At 44.2% G+C, this 19,532-nt stretch overlaps 1 protein-coding gene across 1 annotated transcript in view; it reads left to right on the top strand.

The window, feature by feature from the left end:
* Window positions 1–19,532, top strand: part of LOC147623842 (protein SPA1-RELATED 4-like) — a 126,061-nt gene that overhangs the window by 20,251 nt on the left and 86,278 nt on the right. The gene's annotated exons all lie outside the window — the stretch shown is intronic.

Below are 19,532 nucleotides of genomic sequence, written 5' to 3'. Positions count from 1 at the left end.
TTTGATGTGTGGACAATCCTTGGATTTATGACATGTGATAGTTCACTGGGCTCTAGACTACCTGGCTAGTACCTAGAATACTTAGTAGACGCGAATGATTCATACTTGTTTGTTGACTAGCTTGTGTCTAGTTTTTGTAGAAGGTGAGTGCATTTATTATATTTAACATGTGACAGGCTATGAAGAACATGTACCATCAAGAACAAGGACATCAGTCAAAGAAAGGCATAAAGATGTTGCTAAAGGAGCAGAAGGCACTACATATATGAGGAAAGATCAGATGCACAAGAGCACCATATGGGGCTAGTACCACGAACATATGGAATATTTGAACCCCACAGTTGAGGACAACTATGATATAAGAGGGAGGGAATGTAACTATTTGGTCCTCCAAGCTCTTTTCACATGATGGAACTCATGTGTGAACACTTGGACTACTTGATGGACACATGGAATAGGGATTCTCAGGTTGGCATAGGAAAAAGCACCATTCTTGGTCAAAAAGCAAAAAAAAGCAAAAAGTCAAAACTATGTTGACCAAAAGCTAAGGGCACCATTGGAAAGAAGACATCGAATTGGATTTTGTAAAAGCACAAATCAAGAACTTTGACTATTATTAATATTTAATAAAACAAAAGCATAAAGGCAAAACAAAAGCATAAAGGCAAAACAAATCCAAGAAAATAAAACAAAATCAAAGAGGCAAAGCAACAGCAAGGCAAGGCAAAAGTATGGACCTTCCATCAAGTATATAAGAAGCTTGTATCCTCATGACGGAGCTTAGAAAATTCTTGGAGCTTAACTCTGGGGAAAGCAAGACTAATCTTTGAGCATCATCATTTTCCCTCTCCACTTCCATACGACACCTAGCTCCTCCACTTCTGTTGGCGGCATCACCTCTGCAGCGCCCACTTCTTGGTTGCTCCGCCTCCTGTCGCCACCTCTGCACCACCCAGTGAGAAGTGCCGTCACCTGAGCCTCCATCTACTGCCTTGTGTGGTGCCTCTGCCTTGTAGTGCCTTCGTTGCCAGTTGCACCGCCTGCTGCCTCATGTCGTCGCCAGAACTAGTAGTGCTAGCAAAGCCAGTGGCGCTAGTACAAGCGTTGCCAGCCACCTCTGTGCAGAACCTCCAGCGCCGCCAGCGCTGCCACCAACAAAAGCTGTCGCTCACGCCTCTAGCAGTGCCGACTGTCCCATCTCAGAGCGTTGCTTCCCTAAAAACTTCGTTGTTGTTCTACCACCACCGTGGTGTGAGTCTCTTGGGAATTGTCTTTGTCCGGATTGGGTGAAAGAACCTTGTGGATATTTAGGAGCATTAGATTTGTTTCAGATCTTGGATATTGGTACTAGCTCGGTGTAAGACTCTTGTGGGTCATCCTCGTGGTGAGCTTTCCTTCAGATATCTTGTGCCTCGATATCCACTTCAACCTCGACATTGGCACTTTGTTTGATATTGTATTCATTTGTTGTATTGGTCTTGGCTTGGAAAAGCTCGTGGATTGTTCTTGAAATAAATTCTTGAAGAGGGGGTGGGGCACTCAGCATGGTGTACTGTGTGAAACCCCTATACCCATCTTTCTCTCCCCCTTCCCTCTCTCTATCTATCTCTCTTGTACACGTAGTTGAATTTGTGACTGCATGCTGCGTTAGGCTTACAGTGTGGGAGACTTCCGAAGGCTGGGAACCAACTTGATAGAATGCACAGCAGAAGAAGGGAAAGTGAAAACACAGGAGAGAGAGAGAGAGAGAGAGAGAGAGAGAGAGAGAGAGAGAGAGAGAGAGAGAGAGGAAACATGGGTATAGACCTGCTCTCAATATCATCAACCAGGAATACAAGTCTTGAGCAAGAGGGGAGAAGGCCTCGTATGTGAGGGACTGCAGCAAACAATGCTAAGTGAGTGAGGGGAGGACCGGCTATATATATGCCCATGTAGAGGCAGCCGACTAGACGTCGACGACTAGGATAAATGTCCAAGACTCCACAAAATGGGGATAAAATATGGGAAAAGATGTGAGGGGTGACCAGCCTCTGTAGCTAACATGGTTAGCCCTAAAGGCTAAAATAGGACCCCACACAAGAAGCCAACAGTAAGGGGAGGATGATGTCGAACACCCCCTCTCAGCACCGGATGCTGAGTGAACTCCAAGAAGCCAGAGACGCCGTCTTCGATCAAAGATGAAAGATTGCTGAAACAGGTACTAGGAAAGCTCCACAAGCAATCTCCTCGGCAACTCAGCTACAAAAGCAACAGAACAAGCTACTAGGTACACCGCTCCTCTTGAAGAAAACAAACATGTAGGCTGTGACGTGTTTCTCCAAAAAATGGTTCCAAACCCAAGTGTAAGAACACTCCTTGAAGTCGAATGTCGTGTTTCCAGCCTCGAGAAGGTATGAAAAACCTCTAAACCAACCAAGATCAGATCTTGTAGATAATCAATCCCGGGAGAAGCAAGGTGCTCCTCATTGGAACCCTCCGAGTCTATCTGCTCAAACTCTGTTGCCACGCTGAAAAGAAGCATCCTTTGAAAAAGTCGGCATCGCAAGATGTAAAGACTCTATAGAAAAGATGGGGTCCATCTGCCGAAACTCCGTACCATGAGTTGCCCAATGTTGTCCATAAGCACACTCCACTGAGGTGGGCATCGCCAGATGAAAGGACTCCACATTCCCCTCTGAAAAAAGAAGAAGTCGGATTGTTACAAGCCCAACCTGATTCTGATCCAAATCCAAAAAACTCTAGAATTACCACTGTACCCCAGGCATGGTTGGCAACCACAGATCCAAAGCATCCCACTGGGTCCAAAAGTCCAACCTCCAAAACAACAAACTTTCACACCGCAGCAAACCAAATGCAGAACCGGCAGGGGGAGGGGCATCCTCAGAAGCATCACAAAGAGACACAGAGGTAGACTCCTCCCAATGAGGAAGGGAAGCAGGAATATAAACTGCAGTGGTAACAAAGTCCTCAAGAGCATCACTAATAGCAGAAGACTGTTTCATAAGTAGAATCAGATCCCAAGAATCAGCAAACGAACAAATGATCTATGTGAAAGGATCACACCTCACAGGCAAAACACCCTCCTTTCTTTGCGAACACTGCAAAGAACACAAGCTCGGACAAAATAAACTCTGCTCAGGATCTTTGAAAAGATCACTACTCTCCTCCAAAATCTGTAAACTCTTGTCACAGAAGAAAGTCTCCCCAGATACAAAACAGCTCCCGAAACTGATCCTCAAGGGAAGTAGCTGGAGATGGCCCCCCTCCGAGTGTAGAAAACTCCTGTGGGAAGCAAAACGCAACAAAAAATACTGTTATCCAGCAAAAAATAGCACTTCACCGCCAACAAAAGGCAAGGAACATGAAGAAACCAGGTAACTGTGTAGGCTAAGAACAAAACACAGGTATAGATGCTCCAAAATCAGCAAAACGTTGACTTGAAATAAGAAATTCAGTGTCCTCCTCAAGTACCAAACTGCCACCAAAGCCACAATCCATAGTTGCATTCCGTACCCGTACTCATCCGTTGTGTACCTTCAGCACTTTCCGTACCACTCCATACGTACCGCACCTCGTACGGATAAGGTCTTCGTACCAAATATGAGGTTCAATGTACAACACTTATTTGCCCGTTTTATAATTATTTTAGTCAGTGATCATGGCTCAATAGTTAATAGATTAGTTTTCATTTCAGTATTACCATTGTCTCTCATGCTATTTTTGTATGGATGCTAGATATTTCTTATTTTATATACATACATGTATGTATGTATGTATGTATGTATACATATACATATATATACATGTATACATATACATATATATACATATATACATACATACATACATATATATCTATATATACTGTATGAATTTGGGCATGTTCTTGGATTCATCTAGGTACACACACACACACACACACACACACACACACACACACACATATATATTCTTGGATTCATCTAGGTATATAATTCAGCCGGTTTTAGCGAACATGCAGATTTCACATTGTGAAGTTTTCGTCCGAGTTGCAGCCAGTTGATATTGTGCTTATTCTTTCTATCTTTAGCGGTGCATTTGCCCTATCAACTACTTATTTGCTGTACTAATTCTTTCTATTTGCTACTTCCCTTAGTGCTAGGCTTCATTATGGTTGAGTCTACCTTGCATTTCCGGAGGTTTGACAAAAACTCAGTACGAAGGGCTTTGTGTGTATATATGCTCTTATGTGTGTGTGTGGAGTGCGTGTGTGAGAGCTTATCTTGATACAGAGTTCTACACCCACTATTGGGCACTGATGACATTAGTGGGGATGTCATAGTATATAGTCCATACTATGCATAATGGAGTTGATAGTTATATAGTCTTGTGGGTTGACTACCATGAGTATAGAACATGCACGTTCCTAAAAGGTGAATTTGGGCATGTTCTTGGATTCATCTAGGTATATATATATATATATATGTATGTATATATATGTATATGTATATGATCCTAAAAGGTGAATTTGGGCATGTTCTTGGATTCATCTAGGTATATATATATATATATATATATATATATATATATATATATATATATACATATATATATATAGTAAAAATCGCGAACCTACTTAAAGTACTTATCTTGCTGCGTACTTTACGTACTCATACCGTACACGTACCACACAAAACCAACCACATGAGTGATTTTTTTTTTTGGTTTTTCTGGTTGAATCTTCACACTTGAAGAATGCTCTGATACCAATGTAACATGCGGAAGCTTCGGGGTCAAATCGGTGACTTTAATGCTCAGAATTCAGCAATCTTTCATGACGAATATAACGCACAAAACTGAAGTAGATGTGTAGAAAATAGAGAGACACATTATTGGGTCCCAAATACACCCTCTATAGGGTCCCCACCACAAATGGTGTATTTGAATGATTAAAATCTGAAAATAAAGGCTGAAATCTTGACCTGCAATGTTCACCTGGTAGAGCACTCCCTTGGCTGTCCTGGCCCTTGGAACACGTCCACCTGTTGTGAAAATATGAGATGCCTTCATCGTTTCTTGGCTGGAGTATTTATCCTCCCAAAAGCTTCTAGTTGGCTAGCAACTAAAACTCCCACGACTTGTGTAAATTGTATTTAATGCTCTTTTATGTATTCGTTTCACACTGTGGGTTACTGGCCTTCCTTTCCTTCTGTCCACAGCCTACGCAGGCTGTCTGTTGGTCTGGCCCACAGTCTGGCCTAGCCTTTGGGGCTGGTCGACTGGGCTGCCTAGGCTTGCCATGCTGGTCGACAGGCTGGCCAGGCCCTAAGGCTCACCGCCTTGTTGTCCAAGCCCCCCTGGGGCTGGCCGACAGCATGTTGGCCCAAGCATGGGCCTCTTGGCCCCCTCTAGGATGGCCTCCAAGCCTTCCCATGAGATATGCAAGGAGTCTTACCTCCTTTTCTGGGGGAGCCATAAGGGTTGCCCCCTCTTCTATATGCAACCTAAATGCACCTAAACAGAAGTCTGGCATCCAGTTGCAAACCAGATACACAGAACATTTGACATCATTCCAGAGGGAGACTCACAACGCGGATTGGCACGGCGCATGTGCAGGACAATGCAGACAATGCAAACTTGACCTTGGACGCATACAGTGGAACCCTGGCTGACTTGTCTCGGACTGGGCTCACATGGGACTAGTTTCCACTCCAGGTCTTGCACCTTCTTGTTCAGATATGTCCACGTGGCATCCAAGTGCGGGATGCATGTGACAGTTACCACGATCAACCTCAGTGCATGTAACACCCTGAGCTACCCTTTGTGCGACAGTGTTGCATCAACAGCTCCATCGTCGCCCAATAGTTTGTCGTTGCCTTCTAAGGCTCTTGCTCGACGACTGTTGATGCCATTTGTCGCCATTGCTTGTTGCTGCCGCCCATCACTGTTGCTTGCTACCCCAACGACCAATAGAGAGACACATGCACAACATACAACTATCTAAACTAATGTAGATTTATGGTCAAGAAAATGAGATACAAGAGTATTCTCCAAGTACGCCAAAATGTGATCCTTGATCTCAGCCCAAACGCTGTTGTTAGATCCCAGTGCTCAGCCGAATGCCCTGTTGTAGATCCCCCAATCAGCCGTCAAGTAGTTGCTCTTGATTGGGGGCTCCAGAGACCCTGTTGCTTGAAATCCATCACCACAAATGATGGTGGAAGCCTAATGCGAAGGTCTTGATTTTCACATTGTGAAGGACGCCCAATGGTTTTGTTGTGTTCTCATTGGCAAGCTTGCCCACGCGACTAATGTTTACAAGTGGTAGGCTTTTTCAGGCCTCCTAACAATCCTTGGTGATCATGCGGACACCAACACTACCATCCAAGATTGGGGAGACCATCTTTCCCTTAAACACGAGATAATACAACATTCATTTTATCGCTTTCAAAATAGTCTCCTAGTTTATTCATGGACACCTTCGACAGTCCTTGTTCTTGGATATGGAAGGAGAGCGCTCAATGTGGCCTGGCTCGCTCAGCTATGTGGGCTCTTAAATTCCCATTCATTCAATCGGATAAGTCTCTTCAAAGTTGGGAATTTCCTTAAACCTTGGAGTAGGGTTGGCTAACTTGGTAAGAACAAAAATTTAGCATTCCAAAATACAGATTTCACATGAGTAAATGAGAGAGAGACAGAGATAGCACACTAGATTGGGTCCCAATTAATCCTTTCAAGGCCCCCCACGGTGAAGGTGTATTTATTTTATTGCTGAATGAGTAAAGACTGACTTGCAGGGACTGTCTCTGCCGTGAATTTGATATGACTTGTGGAGACACCCTTTTGGCGGCCTCTGACCTAGACAACCATATAGGTGCTTGCGTTGACCTCTGTAGGCACCAGGCTGGCTGTGTTTTTCTCTACAGCTACTAGTTGTGAGATTCGTGGGCTTTCTACCTTCTGTTTTCTTGTTTGGGAGCGGCCTCTGGCCTGCGTATAGCAATGGGTTCTTGCAAGGTTGAAAGATGCTTGTATGGGGGCTGAGCACATTCTTATATTGCGTAGAGGGGAGTGCGTGTGCTGGCTGATTTGCATGCGACTAAGGAAAATGTTTTTCCTTCATACATAGGGCTTCCACGATTAAGCATAATCGTTTATTACCTTTACTTCTACACTTCGGCACCCTCTAGGCCAGAGGCACCCTCTAGGTTGCATGCACGGAAGCCTTTGCTGTATTGATCCACAGCCCTAAGCTTGTTTAAGAACAAGATGCTGATTTAAACATGATTAAGACAGAGGAGAGAGATTGGTGTCAGGGTTTTTCTTTGTATTTATCTGGTACAAAAAGTGACTAAATGTATGTAGTATGTACATGGTCAGGCTCTTGGTTAGTCGTAGAGGAGTGACCCATGGCCTTTTCTACATGACTTCTATTGATGATTGACTCGAATGATTTGAATGAACTTGATGGAATGACTATGAATTGTGCTTATATATACTGTTGGAGTGCTGGTCGGCTAGCAAAACTATTGTCGGCCAGCTTTGGACATGCATATATTTGTTTTCCTCCTGTTAACTACTGCGCTTCATGCATATTGTGTCCGAAATGATGTTGGTCTTTGACATACTGTTACCGCCTACTGCTACGGTTCGAGGGTTGGCTGTCGATTGGTCTTCTTCATACTCCAATGCTCATGGTAATGATGATGTGCTGTTGATGATGATGCTAATGATTTGATACTGATGATGGGAGGCTACTGATGGTGACCTAGATGCTGACTTAACTGTTGACTAATCAATGATTAAGACTGTTTATGCAGAGGTTTAGCCATGGCACGGGCTTGCACATGACACTCTAGGCAGATGCCTTGGGCATGGGCCCCCTATGGGTCCATAGCCTCCCAAACTACCTATGTAAAACCTTAAAAAAAATTATATTATTTTGTGTCCCCTGTTGGGGTAAAGGTATTATGCCCACCCTTATAGTGCGTACTAGCCCATAAGTTTTATAGTACATAGTACACTTAGTACTTTTAATGTACTAAGTGCACTATGTGTACTAGAGCAAATATACATGTGTGATAGGAGAGTCACACACTCATACTATGAGTTGACTTATCCCCACATGTCTCTCTCTCTCTTTGGATAGTGATGTGTATGATGCTTACCTTTGTTGCTGGAGTTTTCCTCCCAGATGTTATCCATTAGGAGCTCCTAGTACAGTACTTTTCCTCATAGTTATTTCAGTTTCAGTTAGTTGTTTTTAGCTTTTCTTACACAGACATTGTATCAGATCCACCAATTGTTGTAACCTTTTTGGTCTCATAGGTCATTTTGGCCTTTTGAAGACGTTAATATATCATTTCATTTCATTTCATTTCATTTCTCTCTCTCTCTCTCCTTCTCTCTGTGTATGTCTCCCACATGAAACCCTAACTGTGTTTCAGCTGAGCTTCCATAGCTCATTCAACTGGTATCAGAGCCTACAACACAGTTCATGCCATATGGCCTCTGCAACTCTGCCTCGCCTGCACTCCCTTGACAGCACGACTCTCTAGCAGCTGCTTTGCTGCACGACTCTCTACGCTGGCCGTTGAGAACGTTGGTGTCAGCACGTCGACTGTAGAAGAACTAGTCGCTGGTCAACGAGCTGCGTGTGGAGTCGCCTGGGTGTGCTGCGTGTGCAGGACTGGTCGCTAGTCGTCTGTGTGCAGAACTAGCCACGAGCTGCAGCAAGCCGTTGGGCGTCAGACGCCTAGCCACAAGGCGTAACAAAGGGCACGCTTACGTGTCCCCGTGGAGGTCCCGTTGTGTGTAGCGCTGGCCAAGGCGTAACAAAGGGCACGCTTACGTGTCCCCGTGGAGGTCCTGTCGCCCACGAGGAGAGCTACACACCAACGCCAACATTGCACGCATACGCCTGCTTCTCGGGAGATTCACCCGCGAGCTTCTACTGGAGTTTCGAGCCTGGAGAAGAAGCGACCAGGCATACGACCAGAGCTCCTCCGCTACCGCCTACGAACACATCAGCAACCATCCGTACCTGCAGAGTCAGCAAATACGAAGCAGCAAATTTGACTCCTCCCTTTCTGTAACATTAATCAGAAATTGCCTGAGGTATTTGCTTCAATTTTGGAATTTGCATGTCCAATCATCAATTGAGCAGGTACAATCATCAATTGAGCAGGTACAGGTCAGCAAAATTGGCAACAATTAGGTGACATTGGTCACATTCCGCGTCAATTTGCAGGAAATTGGATGTCAAAATTTGGGGCTTTTGATGTAATTGTGCCATTGGGCATTCATACATGCTGTATGATGTGAGCAATCTCACATTTGGGGCAAAATTGCAGGAAATTGGAGTGCAGATCAAAGGGCTTTTGTGCCGATTGGGTTGATTTGCATGTAGGCACGGGCATTTGATGCTTTGGGCAATGTGTTGATGCCTGTCAAGCACTCAATTGTAAATCAAGGGGCTTTTATTTATTGGATGTATATGTGGCCAGGGGGAAGCATTGTGAAGACTCTGGATGCCTTCATGTGCGTTAATGTACCATGTATGATCAGAAATTGATCTTGAATCAAGGGGCTTTTCAAGATTTTATGCTTGTTGAGCTTGGCAAAGCAGCAGGGAAGACTTTTATGCCTTGAACACTCAGAAATCCACTTGCAGTCAAGGGGCTTTTGCTCAATTTCTGTCCGGGACTGTTGTATGCAGTGGTGAGGACTGTCAAGGTCTGATTTTCACTCATTTGGACAGCCAGGAGAGCATTTATTGCTGTTGTACTTGTTGGTACAGATTTGGTACAACATTGTACAAGTTTTGGTATGGCTGTACATTGATTTGAGTGAAGAAAAGGCTCATTTTCAGTTGCTGTACTTGCAGGTATAGATTTGGTACATCATTGGTGAGCACTTAGTACTGTTGTACAATACTTTGGAAGGGGAACAGAGCACATCTAAGGTGCTGTCCTAAATCTGCAGCAACCAGATTTTGGTGATTTTATCACATTCAGTGGGAGTAGAATTGCATTCGTGCTTCCGCAGTGGGAGATAAACTTTGGGAGAACAACTGTGAGCACTTTGTGTGCTTTGGTGCAGTGTTTGCACATCTTGCAGGGAGTCGGGCATTGACAAAGGTTGCATATTGCTATGGCAACCACAGGTGAGAGCTCTTCACTGCTTCACATCAAGAAGCTTGAAGGCTCGCATAATTATGACATTTGGCAAACCCAGTGCTATAATGTGTTGCTCCAGAAGAAGCAGCACAAGCCCAGCAAAGAAAGGGGTGTAATGGCCGCTTCTCTTAGTACTGAAGAATGGGAAGATATGGATGAGCTAGCAAGATCCACCATCATGTTGTCTGTGTCAGACTCTTTACTTTTCAGCATACGTGAAGAGAAGACAGCTTGGGGAATGTGGCAAAGATTGCAGGACTTGTATGCCTAGCAAAGTGCCTCAAGCAAAGTGTATTGGTTGAAGAAACTCATAGGTCTTCAAATGCAGGAAGGGGCGTCTATGACAGCCCATCTAAATGAGTTTAATGGTGTTGTCAGGCCAGGTCATCAATCAAAAGTTGGCAATGGACGATGAGTTCAAAGCCACCTTTCTCTTATGCAGTTTGCCAGAGAGTTGGGACACATTTAGGACAGCCACTAGCAATTCAAATGCTATGCTGTCATATGCAGATGTGGAGGGTGCTCTCCTTCAAGAGGAGATGAACAGGAAGAACAACTCTGTTGGAAAGTCCAATGCAATGAATGCACGTGGGAGATCCCAGCAAAGGGGTAAAAGCCAAGAACGGGGAAGGAGCAAGTCCCGCTCCAAAAAGGACTTGGAATGCCATTATTGTGGCAAGAAGGGACATATAAAAAAGCAATGCTACAAATGGAAGAATGATCAAAAGGAAAAGGGCAAAGGAAAAGACAAAGACAAAGATGAAGCCAAAGATGCAAAGCCAAAGGGCAAAAGTGGAGTCAAGATTGAAGAAGTCAATGTGTCACATGCAAGTGACAGTGAGGATGAGGTCCTATTCACGTCTTCACTTGATGCCCATTCACTACTTGCAGGAGATGGTCATGGTATGCACTCATGGATCATTGATTTAGGTGCCTCCTTTCATGTCACAGGTTGCAGAGACTTGTTTGTCAGGTATACTGCTGGCAATGAAGGAGTAGTTTATTTGGGTGACAACCATGCATGCAAGATTCTTGGCAGAGGTGATGTGAGGCTTGTGTTTTCAGATGGCTCACGGCTTATGCTCCATGATGTCAGGCATGTGCCTGAGATCAAGAAGAACCTGCTTTCTACTGGATAGCTTGATGATGCTGATTATGTTACCACATTTGGTCGTGGAAAGTGGAAGATTAGTAAGGGCTCACTGGTTGTTGCCAGAGGCTCTAAGGTGGACATTCTTTACTTCATGCATGCTGGTGTTTGTCACCATGCTAATGTAAATGCAACCGAGCTGCCGGAAATCTCTATGTGGCATAGCCGGTTGGGACACATGAGTGTCAAAGGAATGGAGCAATTGTCTCGTTATGGTTACTTGCCTTCTCTAAAGTTTTCAAGTTTTCAGTTTTGTGAGCATTGTATATATGGCAGGCAACTCGAGTGCCCCCACAAGAAAGCTTTTGGACAGAAAGATGCTCAGTTAGAGCTTGTGCATACAGATGTATGTGAGATGCCTCAGCTTTCTTTGGGAGGGGCAAAATATTTTGTGTCTTTTATAGATGATGCCACACGCAAGGTGTGGGTTTATCCTCTCCGTTTGTGATACATTCTCAGTGTTTGAGAAGTTTGTTGCTCATGTTGAGAATCAAACTGGCAAAACACTGAAGGCTTTGCGTTCCGACAATGGTGGAGAGTATATGTCCAAACAGTTTCAGGACTTTTGTGATGCTAAAGGCATCAAGAGGGAGCTCTCTACTCCTTATGATCCTCCACAAAACGGGACAGCAGAGAGGATGAACAGGACCATTCAGGAGAAGGTCCGTTCTATGTTGTCACATGCTGCGTTACCTCATGGTTTTTGGGCTGAAGCTGTTATGACAGCCGTTCATCTTATAAATAGGTCACCTAACACGAGGCTTGGTGGGAAAGTGCCAGAGGAAGTATGGACAGGGAAGCCTCCGTCATACAAGCAGTTGAGAGTGTTTGGTTGCGTTGCGTACGTGCACATACGCAGGGAAATACGCACCAAACTTGATCCTAAGTCTCACAAATGCATATTCCTAGGATATGGTGACAGAGGTGAAATGGGGTATAGACTTTGGGATCCAGTTAATAGAAAGATTATACGTAGCAATGATGTCATTTTTGATGAAACATGCATGTATAAGGAGCCTGCAAGGCAACAAGAGCTTGGCAGAGTCATCTTTGATGATGATGGACATCATGGACAACAACCAAGGGTTGTAAATCAGCCATTACAGCAGCAAAACCAGCCCTTAAATGGTGCTGAAAATGGTCCAAATGGACAGCCAGAGATGGCAGAAGATATCCCTATGGATATCCCATAGTTAGAGGAGATACCGGGCATGATCTTTCAACCTTATGGCATGGAACAGGAGCCACCAATAGGTGATATGCAGGCTGGACAGCAACCTGCAAATGATGGTCATTGGGTACGGAGGTCCACAAGACCCTCCAGACCCCCTGACAGGTTTGTTCCAGGGGTTGACTACTTGATGCTCACTGACTATGGGGAGCCCTCATGTTATAAGGAGGCTTTACAGAGGGCAGACAAGGCTCTTTGGGAACGTGCTATGAAGTCAGAGATGGATTCTCTGCACAAAAATGGAACATGGAAGTTGGTGCATTTGCCTACAGGCAAGAAGGTTTTGCCATGCAAGTGGGTTTACAGGCTCAAAGTTGCACCTGATGCAAAGCCAAGATACAAAGCCAGGGTAGTGGCTAAGGGCTTCAAGCAGGAATATGGTGTGGACTTTGATGAGATCTTCTCTCCAGTGGTCAAAATGACCACACTTAGAGCTGTATTAGCTTTGGTTGCTCATGATGATCTGGATTTGATTCAGATGGATGTGAAGACTGCTTTTCTTCACGGTGATCTCCATGAGGAGATATATATGCAACAGCCAGAAGGTTATGCAGTGAATGGAAAGGAGAAGCTTGTATGCAAGCTGAAAAAGAGTCTTTATGGGCTCAAACAGGCACCAAGGGAATGGTATCATAAATTTGATACATTCATGAAATCCCAGGATTTCAGGAGGAGTGACATAGATCACTGCTTATACACCAAGAAAGCTTTGGATGGCAGTCTATTGATCCTCATCTTGTATGTTGATGACATGTTGATTGTCGGGAAATCTCGTAAAGAGATGGATGCCTTGAAGAAGAGGCTGCATCAAACCTTTGATATGAAAGATTTGGGTGATGCAAATCACATTTTGGGTATGCGGATACTTCGGGACAGAAATCAGCATGTGTTGTATTTGTCTCAGAAGGAATACATTGGCAAAGTTTTGCAGAGGTTCAATATGGACGGGGGGAAGAAGACTAGTACTCCTTTGCCTCCATATGTGAAACTCAGTGCTATGGACAGCCCACAGTCGGATAGTGACAGGGCTGATATGGCCAAGATTCCGTAAGCTTCAGCTTGTGGCTGTCTCATGTATGCCATGGTTGCTACCAGGCCGGACATTGCATTTGTAGTGGGAGTGGTTTCTAGATACATGGCCAAACCTGGCAAGAAGCATTGGGAAGCAGTGAAAGGTGTCATGAGATACCTGAAGGGCACACATGATATGTGCATATGCTTTGGCAAACAGGATGCATTAGTGCATGGTTACACGGATTCGGATTATGCCGGTTATCCAGATAACCGGAAGTCTACTACCGGTTATGTGTTTACATTCACAGGAGGTGTTGTGTGATGGATATCCAGGATGCAGAAGTGCACTGTCTTATCTACCACAGAGGCCGAGTATATTGCAGCCACAGAGGCTTGCAAGGAGGCATTATGGCTATCTCGGTTAGTGGTTGATTTAGGTTATACAGGGGATATTCCATTGTTGCATTGTGACAGTCAGAGTGCCATCCAGTTGGCAAAGAACCGTGTCTTTCATGCAAAGACGAAGCATGTGGATGTGAAGTATCACTTCATCAGAGAGGTGATAGAGAACAAGCAGATTCAGCTTGTCAAGATTCATACGGATGACAACCTGGCTGATCTGTTGACAAAGAGTTTGCCTCCAGAGCGGTTTGCTCATTGCAGACACTTGATGGGCATTGGATGAGGCCAGTTTCAGCCTTGATATGGCCTTGTATATTATCATGTACATGCTGTTTTTTTCTTTTCCTTCATTTAAGGGCACTTTGCCTTTAAGTGGGAGGTTGTTGGGGTAAAGGCATTATGCCCACCCTTATAGTGTGTACTAGCCCATAAGTTTTATAGTACATAGTACACTTAGTACTTTTAATGTACTAAGTGCACTATGTGTACTAGAGCAAATATACATGTGTGATAGGGGAGTCACACACTCATACTATGAGTTGACTTATCCCCACATGTCTCTCTCTCTCTCTCTCTCTCTCTCCTTCTCTCTATGTATGTCTCCCACATGAAACCCTAACTGTGTTTCAGCTGAGCTTCCATAGCTCATTCATCCCCAAATCATGATGTTACTAGTATCATTTTTAATGGGTTTATACACACACCTAGGCACGACTTCTAACGACGACTTGACTCTGGAGGTGCCCGCCTCATTGTCAAAGTAGCCTAGCAACTAAACGGGGAGTCTTGAGACTATACATCATTCAAGAGGTTACATTTGTGTGTGGGACTAGCATGATCAACAACCTATGTGGAACATGCACATTTGACTTGGACACACTTGCATAGCCTCTTGGTAAACCATCAACAAAGTTTGATAATCTTCAAAGAAGTCCTTGTCAACCCAAACCGCTTTGTGTGTCCCTCGGTTTTGGAATTTGGTGAGGTGCTTACACTCCTTATGGCTGGAGCGATGCTTCAAATCGTGGAGTATAATCTGTTATGGTATCATGACTTCAGCGTTGTTGATTAAGTTTGCCTTGGGTTTGTTGTGAACTTCAATCGGAGGTGGATCTGTGTAGTGCTTCAACCAACTGACATGGATCATGTCATGCATGGTCAACTAGGCGGAAGTCCAAGCTTCATGGAGACCTGGTTCATTCTTTTGATTATAGGGATGATGGGAAATTGGAGTCCATATGTGTGAACACCTTCGGCAAGCCGACCTATGCTTTGTCACACGCGTAGCCGGAGTCTTGATCGAACTCTGACCAATAGTGAGGTTATGACAACAATAACCCATGTTTCACTTATATAGTGCCCACACTGTTGTTATAAATAACATAATTGTTAGTACATATGGATTTATTAATAACAATCTTAGCCGCCCGTATTAACTTGCTGACTCCTAATCTGAGGGCTTTCCTAACCTTGTCGGATTAGGCTACTAATCTCGACGATTAGCACTAGGTACGTAACATACTTCCTCTCCTTAGATGTTTCCACTCTTGGAAACAAAATCCATCTAAGAAAGCTACCATCTCTCAAGTTGAAGACATTCCCAATCTTGGAAATAAACATGGAAAATTGGAACTACATCTTGAGAATTAGAACTTGAAGTCCATCTTCAAGTTCTAATCCTCAAGGGAAACTTGGGTTGACACCCATACCAAGCATAACTTGTTCAATATTATCATAGGTCCTGACTGAGAACAATCATCATGAGTAAGAACCTATTCAGTCTCACACTGTTACATGCATGGTGGTAACGCACAAGAGGGTCTTCTTTATACCTTTATGTGGTGAGATCTTTACCATCTAATTCACAGAGTAGAGAGAGAGAGAAGAGAATAGAAGAGAAGTAGATGACACAGTATTGGGTTCCAATTACCCACTGAAAGCACCCCCACAACCCCCCCTCCCCCTCCTTCTCTCTTGCAAATAAGAGTATTTGCTTGTATTAACTCTTTGGAGAACTGCTGCACAATGCTTGAGAACAAGCGATATGACTACCCAACGCAAGGACGTGGAAGACCGTATGTCGGCTGAGTATCCACGAGTCCAAGGGCTCTGCAGAAGACTCTTTGGGCCACTTATGCAAGTCCAGAATAGCTGTAGGACTGCACATATGCTGGCTGAGAATGGAAGAGGAGCTTCATTGTTAGCCTTGAGAGGAGGAAGACTATCTCTGATTTTATTGCATGAAATCTTCTTGAGACTTGCTGATGATTGAATGATTTATGCTGAATTTATGCGCTTGCTTATATAGCCCTAGGAGGAGCTGGTCGGCTAGAAGATGCTGTTGGCCAGTTCCTGATTGGACAAAAAAGCTTTAAACTAACATTTAACGTTGGCGGATAATGTTTGCTGCTGCCAGCCTGCTGGCCGAGTGCACATGGGCCCACGACTTGCTACTGGAGCCCCTAAGGCAGCCCCTTCTGCTGGCCGATAGGGACATAGAGTTCCCTTTTTGCTGTTGGCTGCCTCTAATAGGGGTTCGGGGCTGTAAACAGCCCTTGACCGGGCTGCCGACAAGTCCACTAGCCATGGGCTGGCCTTTGGCTAGCCCATGGGCATGCCATCCTGACATATATGCTGTGGTATGCTCGTAATGCAACCCTATTGCTAAGGCTGACTGCTACATGCACCTATAGGATTAATTCTCCAAGCGGGTTAAGAGGACCGACTCCAGACTAACCTCTATGGCTTGAAGACTGACCTATGTAACTCGTGCCTGATTGTCCCTAGATTGAGGGCTCACGGCGTGTGACAAATATTCCTCGAAAAGGTATTACTTCTGGACAAATGTTTCATTGATGATGATGCCATTGTGTCATTGTGCACCGTAGTGTAGGGTGCACGTGACTCTTTGCATCCCTCGTTTTGCTACATCCCTCCAGATTCTACTTGGAGTTCACTCTTGCTATCTTATAGGTTCCCTAACTCAGTAATGATACTTCCAACCCTTCTTGGACTTATTGTACGCCTTTCCTACATCCTTCTGGTGCTTCTAGCACTTTCTGGCTCCTTTTCACACCGTTTTTACTTGCTTATTTTGCTTCCGACACTTTCTAGCTCTTTTTCGCACCCTTTCCTCTTAATTTTGTTGCTTTGGCACTTTCTGTCTCTTCTTTGCACCTTGTCTTCTATGGACATCCCGTGATTGGCCGCGGAGCGATATGCATGTTCCAAACCTTGTCCTATGCTTCTTGCACCAACTTGGCGGTTGTGGACCCATCATCGGTGCCCCTCCAAATTCTGGGGTTTATCCTTTGTCCTTGGTTGATCCTAATTTTCTTCATCAATTACTGGACGTTGCACCCTCATGACTACCATGACGCTTGTGGAGGCTCCACTTCCTTCAAAATTAGTTGAATATGGCACTAAGTTAATTGCTAGGAGACTGAATCGAACGACTTTCAACAGGATGATGGATCGAATTTTTCGACCACACCGTGCTTTTGTGGGCACCTTCTTTGATGATATGATTGTGTTTTGTCATTCAGAGAAGGATCATCGGGAGCATTTGACCAAAGTGTTTGAGGAACTCAGAAAGCATAGAATGGTTGTCAACGGAAAGAAGAGTGAATTTTCCATGCAAGAGATTCACTTTCTTGGGCACATATGGATTTCTAGACTAAGAGGAAGCGACAACTGATTTGAGAAATCAATTAAAGGAAGGAAGGAAGAATGAGACGGTGGATTGCAGATGATCGGAGAGTGTTATGTTGTGGCTTGGTATTTGCAACTATGATGGGTCTATATATGTTTTGGGTAAAGCGCCTATGCCCTGCCAGATGTGAGGTGAATCTTCTTTGCTTCGCAGACACGGTTCTAATGGATCCTTGCGTGTGCACGTATATTTTGTAGAGATCTAGATTCAAACCGATATGTTCTAGTGGTATGGGACGCTAGGATGTATCACATGTGCGGGTTTACATGGTTCCACCAAGGCAAATGTTTTAGCTTCTGATGGGGTAGTTATCCAGAACTCAAGATTGCAAGATACAAGTTCATGGGGTGAGTGCACTAGCCTTTGGCGAGGCAGATATCCAGATCGTCCATTTTTTTTATGGCTGATATCTAGGGCTATGTAGTAAGGTATTGGCTAGTGGGGTTATTCTACATCAACCTAGTTCTAGTAGAGTGTTGATGTTGGCAGATTGCGCTTAACACAGTAGACTGCGTTGGGACTTGAAAAGTTTCTCGATACTTCAAATAGGAATATAGATGTATCTAGAAACCTTGCATATAGTGGATCCTAGTGTCCCATACCACGAGGATACACTCAGTACAAGACCCCCTCTCAAATTTCGAACTCATGTTCATAGGGTTTACATGTGGTAGCATAATCAGGATCTAGCCAGCCTTATGTAGGGCCAGTGAGTTGCTACAAACACTTTTAGTGTCTAGAAACATGACTCAGGTGCAGGAAGCCCTAGTGGTCGATACTGCCAAGACACATCTTGAGGGTGTTGTTGAATGGAGTAGTCTTTGCCAGGTCATGAGCCCAAGATGGGATGTTCAATTTTTTTATAATTGAGCCTTGATTTGACGGATACGACGACTGAATAACCACGTACTATATTTAGCGTAGTGCTTCTATTAACCACTAGCCCTCCCATTTAGATGCCTTAATCCAATTACTAACTATTCTCAGGCCCTCATGTTAAGTTGTCGTAGGCCAGAGATGTAATGTACTTCCCCCTTTTAAGAATCATTGATGTCCTCAACAATGAAACTAGGGAACTGACTCTTCAAAACCTGTGCATTCCCAAGTAGCCTTGTTTCTTGACTTGTGTTTCTAGACCATTTAGCACGTTGATCTAGAACCAATAAGGATATATTTGGAGCCCTAGTACTACATATCTCTCAGTTTATGCTTGTATGCTTTCGAAGATTAATGGCTTTGGTTAGAGCATCTGATAGCACTTACGTGTTTGCTTGCTTTGAAATTAGGCCGGTGGGGTCCAATGTCACGCCCTTCAGTCTCCATCTGTTCTTGGGACCACACCCTTGTAGGCAATTAGCAATTGCCTCATGGACATCGGAGTGGTACATGGCCGCCCAAATCTACTAAGTGCTTCCCCACAGTGAGTGTCCTTCTTCTATGACATTCTTCACCCTATTGAAACCACATTCTGTGTTCTCCAGTTCACGTACCTTGCACCCTCTTCTTGTTTGTTCATCCTTACCTTCAACGTCTCAACCATAGTTACGAGGAAACGGGAACAAGGGAACGTTTTGGTCCTTGGGAATGGGAACGTTTTGAACCTCCAAAACGAGAACAGGAACAAGGGAACGCCACGTCAGCAAACAAAACTAATAGAATTCTGAAAATGTCATTTTAAATGATGAATTTTAAGTAGGATAGGCTAAAACTTTGAAAATTCATGTTATATATGCATAGTTGAGTGGAAAAAATAGAGGAAAATTGTTTTTTTAAAAACATTTTGCCCTTTTTTAAAAGGGTTTTTGGGCCTGTTACCAAGGGGAACATTGCGGAACGTGGGGGAATGTTTTGGAACGGGACGTTTCC

The sequence above is a fragment of the Cibotium barometz genome, chromosome 26 (genome assembly GCF_041138505.1).
Source record: "Cibotium barometz isolate CiBa-2024 chromosome 26, ASM4113850v1, whole genome shotgun sequence".
In the NCBI taxonomy this organism is placed as follows: domain Eukaryota; kingdom Viridiplantae; phylum Streptophyta; class Polypodiopsida; order Cyatheales; family Cibotiaceae; genus Cibotium; species Cibotium barometz.
Note: the sequence above shows the minus strand (reverse complement) of the source record. Positions and strands in the feature narration are given on the sequence as shown.